At 37.8% G+C, this 17178-nt stretch overlaps 1 protein-coding gene across 5 annotated transcripts in view; it reads right to left on the bottom strand.

The window, feature by feature from the left end:
• cntn5 (contactin 5) overlaps positions 1-17178 on the bottom strand; it is a 155231-nt gene that overhangs the window by 123170 nt on the left and 14883 nt on the right. Inside the window, exon 1 of one of the 5 annotated variants that reach the window (XM_016680664.1) lies at positions 4329-4341. The exons of the other annotated variants lie outside the window; for them this stretch is intronic. The gene's annotated coding sequence lies outside the window, so the exon portion shown is untranslated. Of the gene's footprint in view, positions 1-4328; positions 4342-17178 lie in introns of those variants that run through there. 5 annotated transcript variants of the gene reach the window in all.

The raw sequence follows: 17178 nt of genomic DNA, 5'->3' as shown, positions 1-17178 counted from the left end.
TGAGAATGTAAAATCGGCCCATTTCTCCACTGACAGCATAAGCAGATCAGAAAAGAGAAGAACTGTTGTCCGTCTTGTAACGGCGGGGCTTCGTCAATTCTTGCTGTGCCTGGTCGAAGTGGAAAATAAAAGAAAATAATATGGTGCTATCCTGAAATCTTTACGACTGTTTCTGAAAACAAAATAATTCCACCGAGCGTTTACTGACCATATGGTGGTGCAGATCAATAATCCAGGTCATGTAATGCTAAGTGTTTCAACAGAAGGCAGCTATTGACTTGGCTTAAAGTACTTTATATTCAGAGGCTGTACTAATTTCTGCTTCCCTCAGTGAATGCATGGCTCTCCACTTTTCACTGCACATCACTGGAACTTTGAAAAAGTAAGGGAGGCAACATAACATAATTTTAAACATGGACACCGACTCTCCAATGTAGTTTTTTTTTTTGTTTTTGTATAGGCACACTGTGTGTCCAGTTTTCCATGAGTGCCTCTTGTACCATTTAGCAGGTCAGGGTAGAAACAGAATGTCAAAAAAAAAAAACAAGATGAGTCTTTATTTCTTAATTCCAACTTTAAAATTTGAAGTTTTTTGGGGAACTACAGCTGGTCCATTAATAAATCAGGATACATGTCAACCCCATAAAGCCTTAGTGAGTTGCTAGCAGCTGCAAGCAACTGATTTACACAACAAATCTTTGACACAAATCTAAATTTAATCGCAGTCGCTTTTTTGGTTTAAATCTTCCTGAGATATATACAAAATACAAAGATTGAAACAGATTTCAATTCCACATCGTCTGCAGAGACAGACAGGACAATTTAGAACTGCAACACACCCTGAACATAAAAAAAGAATATAAAATAGAATAGCTAGAGTAGATAAATAATAGAGAATTTGGAGAGATGAGTATTTATTTTATAACTCTGGCCTCATAACCGTCACTCAGACGACTGTCAGGCAAACGTTTGAATGCCCAGAAACCATTTCCTTTCCCCACTTTGAATAGTTTATCAAGTTTTTTTGTCACAAATGACAGCCTGGAAAAACCACTGACCTGCTTTTGACACAGCTTGGCTGACTGATGCATTTTGCTTTCATCAATAACCATTTCAGATTTACAGTGACTCATCATGCAACAAGCAAAACCTCGTCTCTTAACTATTGACAGGTCATGATTTTTTTTTTTTGCATTTTACTTGTAGCAGACATTATGAATAATGCAAATCATCTTCAGACACTTTGACTATAATAACTAGTGTTTCCAAGTATATTATGGATTTAGCTACACTTTTTGTAACAATGGCCGTCTGCTGTGCTGTGTGCAGGAATCTCCTGATGGGGACAGTTTCTGTTTTTATATGAACCTAAAAAACCAAATGAAACCACATCCTGCCTGTCAGGCCTCATGTTTTGTTCCTCCTATTTAAACCTTACCTTTATCATTGAGACATTTTGTTTTATTCAAGTTGTTTTACTGCTTAGCATTTGTTACATATATATAAATGCACCACAACACAGCAGCTAGACATGAAACCTAGAAGAAAAGATTATGATTTTAGCCTAAATCTTCCAAACCACAGAGAAACTCATAATCACTAATTACACTCTCTGGCTAACTTTAACACTTTAAGGGTGTTTTTTTCATGCCTGATACTCTGGAGCCAGAATTGCAATATTTATTAAATTTTCAGCTGCACTGTGACAAACAAACCAAACCCTTTGAAAAACATCTTTCCCCCTCCCCTCACCTGAACCAACAACTACTGAAAGAAATGACAAAATTTCTAACAGAGACACTAACAACAACTTCCTTCTAGTAGCATCAGATTTTAGTAGTTGAATGATTTTTTTTTTTTTTGTCATTGGCAAAAGGCCACAAGATATTTTTCCAGTTAGCACTGAACTCATATGTTTGTTTTGGTTATAGTTACCCAGAATCCTCTGCACTAAAGTTTACTTCCTATTCTGGAAGTGGTCTGTTGTCCACTTGCTATTCATATATGCATTCAAACTGTGCCACAGTTCACTTCAACCGAACCGAGTCCTAAGTTTTTAGGTGGTTCAAAGTTTGCTTTTTCTGGTCTGCATCAGATTTCAACTCCGTATTCAAACCAGACTTTCAAGGCAAATGAAGCAGCGCTCGCTCAAAGCGGACCAAACATGGTTGGTGTGAATGCAGCCTTAAAAAGAAAGAAAAAAAAAATCCACACATTTAATAGACTGCCATACAACAGTAGACAACTTTCCGTACATTGTCCTCTCCTTACTTCATCGGCTTTTTCCACACCCAATTATCTCCTGCATGCGCTTTGTTCATCTCCAGCACCACCTGGCATAGCTGTCTAAAGTCTCCCACTACCACTTTTCATCCCTCAATGGTTTTAATTGTCCCGATGACCTCAATCAAAAGACAATTACCAAAGGAAAGAACAGCACAGGCAGTTATTGTCTCCACTATGAGACTGAGCACACCTGAGTGGAGCTACCGCCTTTCACAGTGGTAAAATTACATGTGCTGCCAGGCTCTCATGATGACAGAGCGAGAGTTAAGAGTGTCCCTGAAATCCTTCAATGTCTCCGCTAAATTTAAGAAGGCGATACTTTAAAGGCGTCACTCATTTGTCAAGCTATGTGGAGAAACTCATAGCCAGATATGAACATATGGACTGAACTTCCACAAATGTTGCTGTGTAATAATTGTAGTAATGTCAAACTCTGCTTAAACAATGTAGAAGAAATCACTGTTATTTGTTTTTTTCTTTTTGTTTGTACTTCTTTGTTTATTCGAATTTATTGCTTTTTTTGTCTATTAATTCCCATCCATGGGATTCCTTCATTTGTCCCAGTTTCCAGCTTACCACACCAGTAGTTCATTAGCACTGTGAACATCTGCCATTCACTCCAGCTTCCCAGTACTGATTATCAAATGTTTTTTATCTCTCTGCCAGATTCTCTGGATGTTTTCCCATTATCATTATGTTAAAATGTATTTGTTATTGTCTTTCTGTCATGATAGAGTTTAGATTTGAACCAACTTCCTTTTGTCCTTGCTGTGGGACCTCAAACCTTCAACTTATGGGGCCCTCCTGAGAGTCAGTGCAGCATCTAGGGTGGAGAAACGACAGTCGTTTATTGAACCATGAAAATGGAAATCATGTCTGTGGTTTCTGAGGATCAAGGGGAGGGCAGAGAGTAATTTTCTATATTTATGAGGACATGAACAACCCAACCAAAAGTAAAAATCAAGAAAGCAAACAGAGTGCGCAAACTAGGTCTGTCATTGGCAACTTTTCTCATTTAAAAATGAATTTATCAATGTAAACAAAAGCTATTTTATGTTATTTATTTACATTTCTGTTTTGCAATAAACATTGTTACTTAAATAATAAAGAAATCCAAACTATATCATATCAAATATGATGGGAAAGAACTGGAAACAGTCTAGCAGAAAAATTATTCGCTTCTATTAAATCTTTTTAAAGCTTAATATTTGAAATTGCAGATCCAGGTAACACACATATCCATCCATCCATCTCATCTGTTGACCTTTTGCATGTGATATCACGTTTTCCAGAAAGCATCTCACTCTGCCATGAACAGAATCTGTGAGCGCGTTAATTCCTGGGAAGCCAGTCAGTCCAAAAACAAGACAGTTGGTGGCCTAATATCACTGCTATTTAGTAGATTTCATTGTCACAGGTCAAGGTTATGGTCACAATGTTGAAAACTGCTGAATTTTCACATTTCCTCTCTAAATGCAGGGCGAGGTAAGGCAGACGAGCCATGTCACACACACTGAAGGGTGCAGGTAGTTTGTCTCTGCATTACTGTATTATTTACCGTCTTTCTTATGTCGTCAATGACAAATCCACTGAGCAGAGAACTTGTTTTTGATTTCTGCTAATCATTGTTGCACCACAAGAACAGGTGTTCCACCTCGCTCTCCCCTTGTCCTTGTTGCAGGTTGCACATATCACAGGACATCCTCAGAGGTGTTGTGACCTAACGGGTCGGTGCTGGTCTTGCAGTTTCAGCAGACTTGACACGATTTGACATAATATTCGCTCAGATGCCACATCATAAATGATACCTGCTCGTTGCTTTGCTTCGCCTAGAGAGATCCTGAAACGTAGCAATCACCTTTTTGTTGTGATGCGATCTGATCAATTTTAGCCATTGCATAAAGGTTGCACCAGCCGAAAATGCCTTTTTTTAGTTGACTTTAGTTGTAATCTTTATATCCCTCCCCAAACTCCAGATAAAATGTATTTTTACATCCACTTTATGGCTTGTGAGGCTCCGACTCCTCTAGAGACGGATGTACAAATATGTAAAAACCAAAATAAAAGCTTGTATATTAATGTCGACCTTAATTGAAAGCGTTGTTTATTAAAAGCTTCTAAACATGCTTTAATGCATTTCTCACTGTTCGGCAATACAATATAAAGCAACTGAATATTTAATAGATTTTTTTTCCCATTCATATTTATGAAAGTTTCTCCCATTTCCTGCTGAAATCTATCCAAAAAGTCAGTACGAATCCAAATCCTGTCACAGAATGCGAGCGGCGCTGAACACCATGGACATGCTGAGTTGGCCCCCGATGCTGAGCAGTGTTCGAGAACATGATACCCTGCCACCAGCCATGACAGCTGCATCCACTGAGCTGAGGATGAAAACTGAGGCCCTAGTAAACAGAGCAAGTTCCATCTGAAGGGATGCTTGCATTAACACAGCTCTGCTCACTATCCCCTCATGACCATCATGGAAACCAATGAACGCGCACCATCCGCTGCAGAAATAATCCAGTATATGAGATGAAGGATGCGCCGTTCAGAGAGGGCCCTCTGTGGAGAGGAAGGAAGGGCAGAGGAATGTTTGACAGCTAATAGAGGAGCAAAAGGGAGTCATGGGAAACAATAGAATCACCGGAATGAGATTTGAACACATAAAAGAAAAAGCAATCCCAACAAATCACCAGATGCTCGTTTGATCCAGCGAAGCAGACTAAAGTTGTCTGCTTGATTAAGCTCAGGTGTGGGTTTTAAGGCTGCTGCTCGAGGGTCAACGCACGCCATTCACACCTCTCAGTGTTTTATTTTGCCACACCGTGCTACAGGCTACATTTGCAGTGTCACAGATGGCCATGTTGGCATCTAATTATCCAAACATGAAATTACAATTCAAAAGAAGTTCCATATTATGCTGATCTGACGCCTCTTTTAAATAGCATACCTTAAGCATTTCACATTTGGACGCATCAGCTTTATTTCACTTTCATGATGGGCGGCTTGAATTGATTGAATCCCATGTAGGCGTTATCTTCAGACGACAAGTGAGGGAACAGTCTTCTGAATTAACTACTAGCCATTGATTTAAAAAAAAGAAAAAAAATTGCACATTTTTCGTGCAAAAATGTGTTCCCATCACATTTTTGCCCAAAACTTTTTCAATATTTTGCTAATGTCAAAAATGCAATTAAAATCACACACAAGTGTCTGTTGATGCAATAAATCACTCATATTATATATATGGCTAATGCCATGCTCCAGCCATGGATACCATCTATGAATGCCCAAAATAATAAACATTTCAGCAGATGTGCTACTGTACAGCTAACTGATGCAAAACTACAAATGAAATCTCTAAACTTGGACAATAACAGATTGAAAAAAGAAGTTTCCTGGCCAGTTGAGTTGATTTCAGCTGCAGCATTTAGACGGCAAGTTTGAATCTGACCTAAACAGACAGATCCATGACCAAAACATAGATCCGTCCTGGCTTGTGTCAAAGATTTGGGCAGGTGGTGACAGTCAAGCATCATTTAACTCCTACAGACTACCTGAGCATCTTTGATGACCAAGTCCATCCCGTGTGACCGCCATCTGTCAATGCCTACTTCTAATGCACCATGTCACAAAGCTCAAATGCTCTCCAGCTAGTTTCCCTAACATCACCATGGCTTCACTGTACTGCAGTGGCCTTTACATTCACCAGATCTGGGATGAGGTTCATCCTAGATGGGTCACCAGTCCATCGGAGGACGCAGATTAACAAGACAAACAACTCTGCACACACACACACACCTATACGTGTTTCGGTGTATTAGCGGGACAATTTTGTCAAACCAGTTTTTTGCAACACTAAACGGACACCCCTTTTCACTTCTGCTAGAAAGACGTAGTAAGTTGTCAAAAATCTTGTTTGAGCATAGATCTCACTTAAAAATTTAGATACACACATCAGAACTCAAAATACAAGAACCTGACGCAATGCTGTATTAAAAGGACAAACAATAATGAGGTGCTTGGCTCACACACATACACGCACACACACCAAAGGAGAACTCAGAGAGCTCAGTTAAGCCAACAGTCATGTTTATGGATTGTGGGAGGAAACTGGAGAACCTGGTTAGAACCAGACATTCACAGGGAGAACATGGACACTGAAGACAAACCTCAGTTCGGGATTCAGACTCACTACAAGGCAACAGCCAACAGCTGCACCACTGTGGGGTTTATTTAAAGGGTTTTTGTGTAAATAAAATTCTTCTGTTTTTTCTAAACTAACAGCAAATATCACACTTATGCAGATAATTCTTAAGCCCACTTAAGGTTTCTACATGATTTTTTTTTTACTAGACTATAAACTATCCCATGAAATGTCCTTGAATTAAATACAGTTTATTATAAGATGATCAGACATTCTTTATCTTCAAAACTGCTCATGTACATTATATTAAATGCCTTTTTAAAAATTGAGTTTTATTCACTTGATTGCACTCAGTCAGCTTCAAAACTTATTGATTTTAAATGCTTAGCTGTGAACAATATTGTTTTGCTATATCAGTATTATTATCATACTAAGACAACATCCAGCATCACAAATCAGTTTGAGCCTAAAACAGTTTGGTGTGAATAAGCATTTCAAATCAGTATTGTAAACCAACCGTAGTTTAATTGAAAAACATAAAAACAGGTCATATTGATATTGATCCGCATTTGTTTTCAATTTTCTAACGGATCCATAATCCCCGTCCGCATTCACCGATTAGTCATGTGGAACTAATTATGTTCTCCAGGAGTAAGACTGCAGTCACCAATGTTTGCTGTATTATGGATATATTTTCCCTTTCATTCTCGAAATGTTAAATGGAGGATTATTGGCCACCATATTTACAGGTATTGATGAATTATTCATGGAGAGAAGTTATTAACCATGGAGTATAAGAGGTTGTGTTTGGTTTACCAATAAAAGTATATTATATTGAAAATGCCTCAGTGCAAACTTAATATTTAACTAAGTTTTGTGAGGACATTAAACTCTGAAAGGGATTCAACTTTTCTCAGAATTTCCACACATCCTGCTGCCGTTGCATCATGTTGTGGCGTGCAACAAAGAAGGTAAACAAAAACAGAGGATTTTTTTTTATTTAGTCGGAAACATGTAGTGTGCCATTAGACATGCCATTTCATTTTCTTAATTACAATAAATAAATTTAATTTAAAAAATGCAACCACAGCATTTCAGTTTGAACTCAAAAACACCTCATTTATCCCAGAGGGACATTGAATGATGATGCAACTCAAATTGTCCAAGTTATTATCCAAAGGGTTGTTTTGCATGCTAATGGCTGTAGGCAGTAAGGATCTCCTGTAGCTGTCTGTGTTACAGCAATCTAGAAGAGCCCTCTAACTGAAGATATTCTTTTGTTGTATAACAGTCTGATGAAGAGAGTTGTCCATAATCTTTTGATTTCTATGAATAATATTTATTTTCACCATCATCTCCAGAGGTTCCACAGTACAGAACAGAACCAAAATCCCTGCTGCTGATGCTGATGTTGAGATTACACTTTCAACAGACTCAAAGAAAATATTTGATTTCTTGCTGCAAACACTGAAAGGATCCAAGCTTCTCTAGAAGTCTGCTCTGTCCCTTCTTGTCTTCACTTTTACATCTCCAGTCCAGTCTGTTCTCCAGAAGAACACTGAGCTATTCTAACTCCTCAACAACCTCAATTTCTTCTCCCATGATGGAAATAGTTTTTGACGTAACCCTGTTTTCTCTTGAAATCAACAATCGTCCCATTTGGTTTGCTCAGACAGAAAAAGAGAGAGAGAGATGTTGTACGTATGAATGAAACGGTTTCCGATTTCGAGGATTACCATGGTAAAATTCAGAATGTTAAATCAGGTTTCAGTCAGAAAGAAGTGAAAGTAAAACAAGGATATTTCCAAATGCCAAAAAAATGTTGCTATACTTTCAGCATTATGACTCTACAAGAAAAAATGTTCCACTTTTTTAGTCCTCTGGCCGAGCAAGTAATGCTCAGAAAAGCCAAAGACAGTATACACGGCTTTCATTGTCTTTATGGATTTTTAAGACTACAGATTCAACAACTGACTCTGCTAAGGGATGACACAATACAGGCTTTTTCTAACCAGCTAAAATCAACTGAGCACATCAAACTCATAGAAACAATAAAAACAGCGACAATTTGACCAGCAAACACACCAGTAGGTGGCGGTCATAGAAAACCTTCTAATAATTAAAAGCAAGTTATAATTGTCTGCAACTCACCGACAAAATGAAAGTCTTTGGAACACTAAGTTTCACCAAAAGCTGGACAGTGAGTGAAATGTCAATATTTAAATTAAATCACGTTACCTTTATGTTCAATAAGTGAGCTGAGTTTATTCTAATGAAGCTCTTCTTTACTTTCGTCCTAAGTACTCTTTTGTGTGTTTTATCACCAAGTCATTGCAATTAGTTTATAGTTTAAATGACATTCACAGCTGTTTTGCATTGATTTATTGTTGCAAGGAAGGTTTTAAAAGAAAAAAAATCCACTGCAGCTGATCTTGTGGCTAAAGAAATTCAAACATTTGACCGCTCTTCTCCCCTCACACTCACAGCTTCCAGTCTTTTCACCTTCTACCAAGATTTCTGTGCCGACTCGTCCTGCCAGCTGACCTCAGCTGCAGCAGAATGATGCAGACTTGGAACTGGAAATCAGAGGGAAAATGTTGCAGTGCGTCTCCAGCCAGTTAACCTTTACCCAGATGGTTGTCGTCTTCAGTGTGGGTCTGGTGTGTTTGCTAAACTCTCAAACAACCTGAAACTCCCAACACACTGGCTGAGGCTGTTTGTTGCTCGCCTGGGCAGCCAAAACAACAATATCACTTTTTTTTCTTATTTCTGAAGAAGACAGGAAATTCATTTACAATAAGAGCCTTCAGCAGTCTGTGACCTGAACTTCAAATAATATTAGCTAAAGCTATATCTAATACTAGCTACATAGCTAAGTGCATCTGACTACCATGGCTAAAGATAATAGTCATAATAACAATAATAGTTTTAATAATAGCACTTATGTTCAAGTCAAAATGGGAAATATGATTAAATTGCTTCCAATGATCATAATTAAAAATGCTCATACTGTTATGTTCCCCAAATACCCAGATATTAGATTTTAAGTCTAAAATAGGTACTTATCAAATTAATGAATTATGGTTCAAATAAAATGGGGATTCTGCAAATTGCCCAAACCTTACAATCCTTAAATAGACACAAAAATAATTTAGTGTAGTCAAAAAATGGTGGGGAATGGAGAATATATTTCATATTGATCTAGTTTTACATCAAAGGTTTTGGTAGTTTGAGGCTGATGTTGCATTGCAGACAAGGAGGCCATTTTCAAAGCAGAAGCAGAAGCTCGGCCGTTCCATCATCAACACATGACAGGATCCTTGGATAAGGCAGCATGCACAACTTTGTCCCCAAAAAACCTTATGCTCTAACAAAACTGAGTGCCAAACAAAACACAATGGACTGTTTGTAACAACATGTTTCAAGATGTCAAAACCAACATTTGTGTTAAATTCTTGTCCAAGATTGCACTACATTTTTAAAAACGTTCCCCAGACCTTCTTGATATTTCTGAGAAACGTGTTACGCGTTTGATTTTTACTGAATTAAATGGCTTTGTTCCCACTATGAGAAGGCGACATGTCTAAAGTGGATTTCAGGGCTAAATCTGCTAATGCTCAACAAACGTTCTCGTCCATATAGTAAATTTAAATACCTTAAGCTTTTTTTTTTGTTTGTTTGTTTCAATGTGTCCCACATTTATGCTTCAAATGAGCTGTGCTACAAATTGAAATTTAATGAGTGTGTGATCTGGGGACTCTCTCTCAGCTCACTGTTGGATCTCTGCTGCTCTGGTCAACACAAATAACATCCATCTGCTTCATAAAAGATAAAGTGGCTTTTACACAAGGAATTAGTTTCTCAAACAACTGGGCCACAAGCAGTGGTATATGAAAGGTAGGGAAATAAAGAATCTGTGTCAACCATAACATTATATACTTAAATATTAAATACCGAGATGTTAAAAAGACAAAGAAAGTAGAACAGAAATAGCCTCTATTGCTCCACAGTGGGTTGAAAGTGTGGCAACCAAGGTGCATTTAATCTCCAACAATAACAGATGCCTTAACTGAACTTTGAAAACTCTGATGCTGCTTAAGAGATTCAGCTCATCACAAAACAGCTAGACTGAATCTGTTCTGAGTCGCAGCATAAACTGAGCAAAACATTGATAGGATGGAAGAAAAATCCAAATACTGATGACACAAGCTAAATGAAAAAACGTTGTGCAACTTTCCGGTACGTATCTGAGGCAAAAGTAGAATAGGGATCGATCCGATACCTATTGAAGGAAGTTAAATCCGTGCGGCTGCAAAATGCCAAAAACATAAGAGGATTGCATTCCAGGAAAACCTGGTGGAGCAGCAAACTGGAGCAAATGATACTGTTACTCATTTGAAAATGATGCTTTGGTCACACGCTCCAGCTGTGCTAAATAAAAAGGGTGAAATCCAGCAGGTTAAACAAAAACCACATGGAGTAACCAGTCACTGTTTTTTCCAATATGTGGGAGATTTGAAGTGAACAGGAAAAGCAGGAGCTGAACTCTGCTGTGGAAAAGGGGATTTACAAACTATTGAGACTGAAAATAAGAACTGAAAACTTACACAGAATAAGAAAAATAAAAGGTTCAGACATTATCTGAACACACATCACAAGACAGAATGCAGACTTAGCTAAAATAACGAAGAAAAAAAAAAAACACAATTCAAGAAAAGCCAAGGGGAAAACTGCAAACCACAAAAAATTTCATCAAACTTCAGAAGAAGCAAAGCTAAGAGAAAATAATGGAGCTGGAGAAGCAAAAAGAAGCCAAACTACACAACGAGAAAAGTTAGAGAAAACAACTACAGGCACAGGCAGCACAAAACTGCTGAGCACGAGAATCTGCAGCTTTAATCCACTCAATACCCTGAACACAAAGACATGGGGCAGGACATTGACCCAGAAATTAACTTCTTCAGCAACATCAATAGTGGCTACCACCGCTACATTGATGAACATTTAAACAGAATACCAAGACAGGCCGGGATTTATTAGTTGCTCATTTTAACAGCCAACACCTGTACAACCACCACTAATAAAACGTCAAACAGAATTTGAACAATTTTAGCCACAAATTCAGTAGAAAGCAGAGAAACTTGGCAACCAGGTTCAGTCCAGCGAACCGGTGGTCATTTGTTAAACAAGTGGAAATAACAGAAATTATGCACCATCAGGTCTCAGCAACAAGTTTAGGAAAATATGAGTTAAAGACATAAATTGCACCTTGTTGACAATAGAAGAATAAAGCACCATTTTCCAGAACTTGCATTGTTTATGGTGAGAACTTCTTATAATGATAAGAATTTAGATTTATTGTTATCACAATAAATTCCAATTAAATATGTTTAAAACTGTCTTAATTGTTGGGTTTGATAGTTTTACCGAAAGCTTCAGTAAATAGCAATGCATTTGAAAATACGGTAACTGTGTGCAGCTTAGTGACACAAACCAACATTTCATTTGACTGGTGCATTAAAAATGAGAAGAAATGTTTTTCAATTGCTGTGACACACAGTTACAGCCATACAGTCACTTATCACTTTTATTGTAATCACAATGGTATCACAACATGTCGTGATAAAACTTTAAGTCCATGTCCCATAGCCCTACTAAGCACCGCATTGGAAAAATCCTATATTTAATACACAGAATAGAAGGAATGAACTGGTATCTATCCAGGAAAGAAACAAAATCCAGAAGTACATCACAAAAACGGCCACCAGAAACCCAGGAAACCAACTATTAGATCTGGTAAGTGAACTAAAGGTCATATCTAATGTAGCAAACATGTGACCTGATTCCCCTGCTGAAATCATGTGGCATATGTTGCTATGGTAACCATACTGTGGTGTGTAGAATGGAAAATGCCATTAAAAAATAAAAAAGTGCATTTGGGGAGACTCGCAGCAGTGACGGTTATCTGTAAACGGTCAGCAGAACATTTCACAGCTGGAAAGTGGAGCACGAGCCCCAGTGGAAGTTTGTACCGTCCCGCGACGAGTTTGTCGCAACGATGCACGTATCTGATTAATCACCAGTTCATTTCGGAGAAAACCCCCACAGTCTGCCGTCTCAGGTGATAAAATGCTTCAGTTTCTGTAATGTAGATGCTGCTTGCTGCTTATTTATTGCTAATTAAAACAGGGATTATAATTTGCTGTCATCTGCTGAATCTATAACCATTAATCCAGAGAAATTAATCTGGATTAATTGCAAATGACAGTAAATCCAAATGTAATTATGACAACAGTGGAACTTTGTTAGACTAAATGATCAATACGGATTCAAAATTTAGTTCATCATTTTGACTTGATGGGGTTGTTGTGCCTTGAAAACATCTGCTACCCCAAAGTCATTTGTACTTGACAAGTGCATAAAAAACACCAACTTTTTCACATTTTGTCACTTTACAACAAGATTTAATAGGTTTTTAGGGGTATTCGATGCAACAAACTGACCAGGTTTCCTCATTTTCTTCTACTGCTCTCTAGTTTGCCCTTATTTCAACTGTAAACTTCATGTTTTCTCTCGGTTCTTTTGTTTCTCTCAATGATGCGACATAATCTGGTGGTTTCCTGCATATAGAAAACTTTTTAAGCTAATTTCAAAAACCACTTGCGTTGTGCTCTGTTTTCAAGGGTTCAAAGTTTGGGATAATGTTTTGTAAAACAATGGTCTTTTAAACTTTATATCTGATGGAAATCCATTTACTAAACATAATTTTATTTACAGGTGTCTGAAAAATGGTGATAAACTACATATTAGTGCTTTAGTGTTTGAATATGAACAATAAAGCACCTTTCATTTCAGTTGTGCCACAAAATCTAAGTGGGATTCTTTGAAATTTGTGGTCAAACTTTTAGACCAATAAAATATTTTTGAACATGAGTTGAATTTGAAAATAAGACAAAATATGATTCTGCAAGGTACTATTTATATATGATGCAAAGATTGTAGAGGTGCTTAATTAAAAAAAGGTAAAATTGATCATCTTGAACTTTTCTGTCTCAAAAACCATTTTAATTGGGAAATATTAAACCCTAAAACTGATATAGCTTTTTGTGCTTTACAGCTATATACACACTTACCATAATTGACCTGCTATTAGGCCTGTCACAACAAATTTTGCTGAGCAATTAATTGTCTAAAAAATTATTTCTATAAACGATAGTATTGTTTCAAGACCTTTTGACACTGATTTAATGTAGATGAATGGATGCTATTTCCTGCCATAGATAGATACACTTTATTTTCAAAAGAACACATAACACTGGAACTAATAAACTAAATAAGTAAAACAACCAAAAACAAAAATAAAATGGATTCTCAGACTCCATTAACAAGAAACATACTTGAATAAAAACTAAACAACATAAAGCCAAAGTGGAAATAAATACTGCATTCAACCAAAAGAGTGCAGATTACGAAGTCTGTATACTATATTGGCCTTCGGTAATTACTAGATTTAAATAGAGAAGACGAGCACATCCGACTACCTAATGCAGTAGTTCACACTACACGATTTTTTGCCCCCATTTTCCCCCTTATGACAATCTTAGATCGTTGGCCGATCTAAGATTGTAACCGATCATCCTGTAATGTGATGTAGATCGTCGTGGCCGCTCCGATCTAAATCAGGGGTTTTCCCCGACTGGGAGCTTAACGCTGAATGTGACAGGTAGCCAATCAGAAAGCGCGGATTCTCCTCTGCGCTTTCTAAGGGGAAACTACGGAGGGGAATCCCAAACAGCTGAACCCGAAGTTCAGCGGACATAAAATGGAAACAACATTAATGTTTATTCAACATTTCGTGCAAAGAATATAGAAATGACAAGGGGAGGAGTTGGAGCCAAATTGCTACCGCAGTTGATAAACCCGGTAACTTTTCAGCTGTTCTTCGTTAACGTGACATAAATAGGTTATAATGATTTTCATTCAGTCAGGACTTTACGCTGATTCTAGCCACATGCATCACAGGTAGATTCTAGTAAAGTATTGATTAATGCACCGTTATTCCTAGGATTTCTGTCGGCTAATGTGTCTCTCAGGTTTTGAAAATGGGCCGACAACTGTGCCGTCTGCGCTGGATATTACACTAAGGAAATGAGGAAGGGAGGGTCAGTGGAGAGCACCGGAGCTGAGCCTTTTTTCATTCAGTGTCATCAACAGAAAGAAAAAAAGGCAGGAAGAAACGATAAAGCGATAATTCAAATGAGGTCGAGGTTTAATTTATCGTGCGATTAATTGATTTATCGTTTATCATGACAGGCCTACCTGCTATATAACCATTTTATGTTCATTTATAGTGAACATCAATAAAGTATAAGAGCAAATAAAACCATAGCTCTGCAGGAATATCACATTTTCTACCATTATTCAGAGAGGATATAGATAATCCTTACACCAAGTGTAAACACACTGTATACTTTATTTGCAAAACATTTAGGTCTGCGAGCGTGGAACTGGGATTGATTAAAAACAAACCACTTGCATTACTATTCTAATTTTATTGGCTCAGATATTCAGCCGTTGTCCATTTCTCCTTATCTCTCTTTTTCAGATTCCAAAATAATTTTAAAGAACGAGCCGCTTCAGCTGTGATGTTGCTCAAATTGAACCAGACAGTAATATACTAGACATTAAGCTATTTTATGTTGCAGCATTAGAATGTCATCTGTTCGCCGCAGTTCAGGAAATAATTAAGTTCAGACTTTTGGACATTTTGTAATAGATATAATATTATGCAAGAACACTTTCTACAACTCTTAAGTTAGGATAATATCTCCTACATTTCTGTAATAAAAGAAGAGCTAATATATAAATATTAGCTCAAGCCAACAGATGGATTTTATTTGAGATGGTTGATAAATGATGGACAGTTTGTGGTTGGTGGAATGCGCCAAAAAAAAAAAAAAGTCCTCTAAACCGTTTCAAGCTATTCCATAAATGTTCTCCCTTTGAAGCTGGACTAATTAAATTACCTAGATGAATGTATATGTGCTCAGACTGCTGAACGCCCGGCTCTCCTGTGCAGCAGATGTTTTACGTAGCTGATTAATTACAAACCTCCAGTTGCTGGGCAATTTGAAAGTGCTTATCAACTGGTCAGATGAGATTTCAGCTCGGCGGTTTTACAGCTGTATTGTTAAGTGATTATTTGGAACTTTTTCAAAACAAACCGCGGATCCTGTTGGTTTCTCCGATTCCAGTAGCCGCCACTTCACTTTAATTTATGTATTTGCAAATTATTATGCTCCGTCAACCCTTGCTGTCACCGGGTCTTATTAATATCCCATAAATATCACATCTATTGGCCGACTGGATTGCTGGGAAATGAGACAATTCAGCAGCTTTTTCTCAGTCAGGTGGGGTTTATTCCACAGCTTTATGAGGTGCACAAACATCAGTTAAAGTGAAAAGTAAATTTTGACCGAAAACGACAACCACAACTGCGAAAGTGTCTTTGCTGCACCAAGAATCATTATTTGGAGTACAATTCGTCTTTTGTTTGGTTATTTCTGGACCATCGCTGTAGCCACAATGCAACCCACAGCAAGCCGACAGCTGACATCATGAAACGGTGTAAACCTCCACACTTCAGCTTTCACCACGCAACAGCAGCACTGAGTGAAAGCTTCAAAGAACAGCTCTCTGGCTTTTATTTCCAGAGCGATGCATCGTCGCTACAGTCTTATCCCAGAGCCTAATGAAGCCTCACTTCTGTCCAAATATCTGGGGGACAATTTGTTGATACTGGGTCAAATATCTGTTGTAGCACTGATTTCAGATCAGGTCGTTTAACTCCATCAGATATGCATCAATTAACATTTGAACTGCGACTCTTCAATTATTTTCAACTAATGTGGCTATTTTTCCATCACTTCGTGGCATAAAAAATAAAAATCTTGAAGCGTATTCAACTGCCTCCCCTGTGCCGAATGAATCTAAGGTTTGTCACGCAAGAGCAAATAAAGAGGGACTAAGCAAACAGAGCTAAGCACAGCAACCCTCTCCGTTGTGTTTTATAGATTTCTTCATACACTTTTCATCTCTCTGGGGAAAGCAGGTGTGAGAGTAGAAGGTAGAATATCATCAGGATCTGGCAGGATGCATGGCTTGATATGCTTAGCAAAAGGTGACCCTAAAACACTGTATGCCTTTCTTTTTGCCAGACTCAGTGCTGGTAAATATGGTATGCAAGGTTTCCAAATGACTTATGGATCCCGAGAACAGAAGGTCCTTGACGGAAAATAATCATCTGAGAGAAACTGAACAGAACTGGCCTGAAGGGTTACTCTCAGGGCAACAAAAAAAAATGTTTGCATTTTGGAATGAGTCATTTTTTAAATGCATGAAGTGGGTTGACATGATGGAAGACGGCTTGAACAGCAACAGTAGTCGGGAGCTAGAAAAAGCCCACAGAAGATTAACTGGCTAATATCCGTGACAGTGTCAGAAATGAAAAAATATTTGACTTTCCAACTTTATTTGACACTTCCACTTTAAAATAAGACTTAGAGAAGTGGTTCAAGTCTAAAACACTGAAAATACCACGTAATTAACAGTAGTTAGCCCAATTTTTAGCATTAATTAAAGTTAGCTCCCTTTTGGGTGATTAGTAAATATCAACTAGAAAATTCCGCAGAAATTTTAAGGGGCATGCCAAAGTGTGCCCGTCGGTTTTTAATCAAGCGTTC

This window comes from Poecilia formosa, unplaced genomic scaffold, assembly GCF_000485575.1.
Source record: "Poecilia formosa unplaced genomic scaffold, Poecilia_formosa-5.1.2 Scaffold252, whole genome shotgun sequence".
NCBI lineage: Eukaryota > Metazoa > Chordata > Actinopteri > Cyprinodontiformes > Poeciliidae > Poecilia > Poecilia formosa.
Note: the sequence above shows the minus strand (reverse complement) of the source record. Positions and strands in the feature narration are given on the sequence as shown.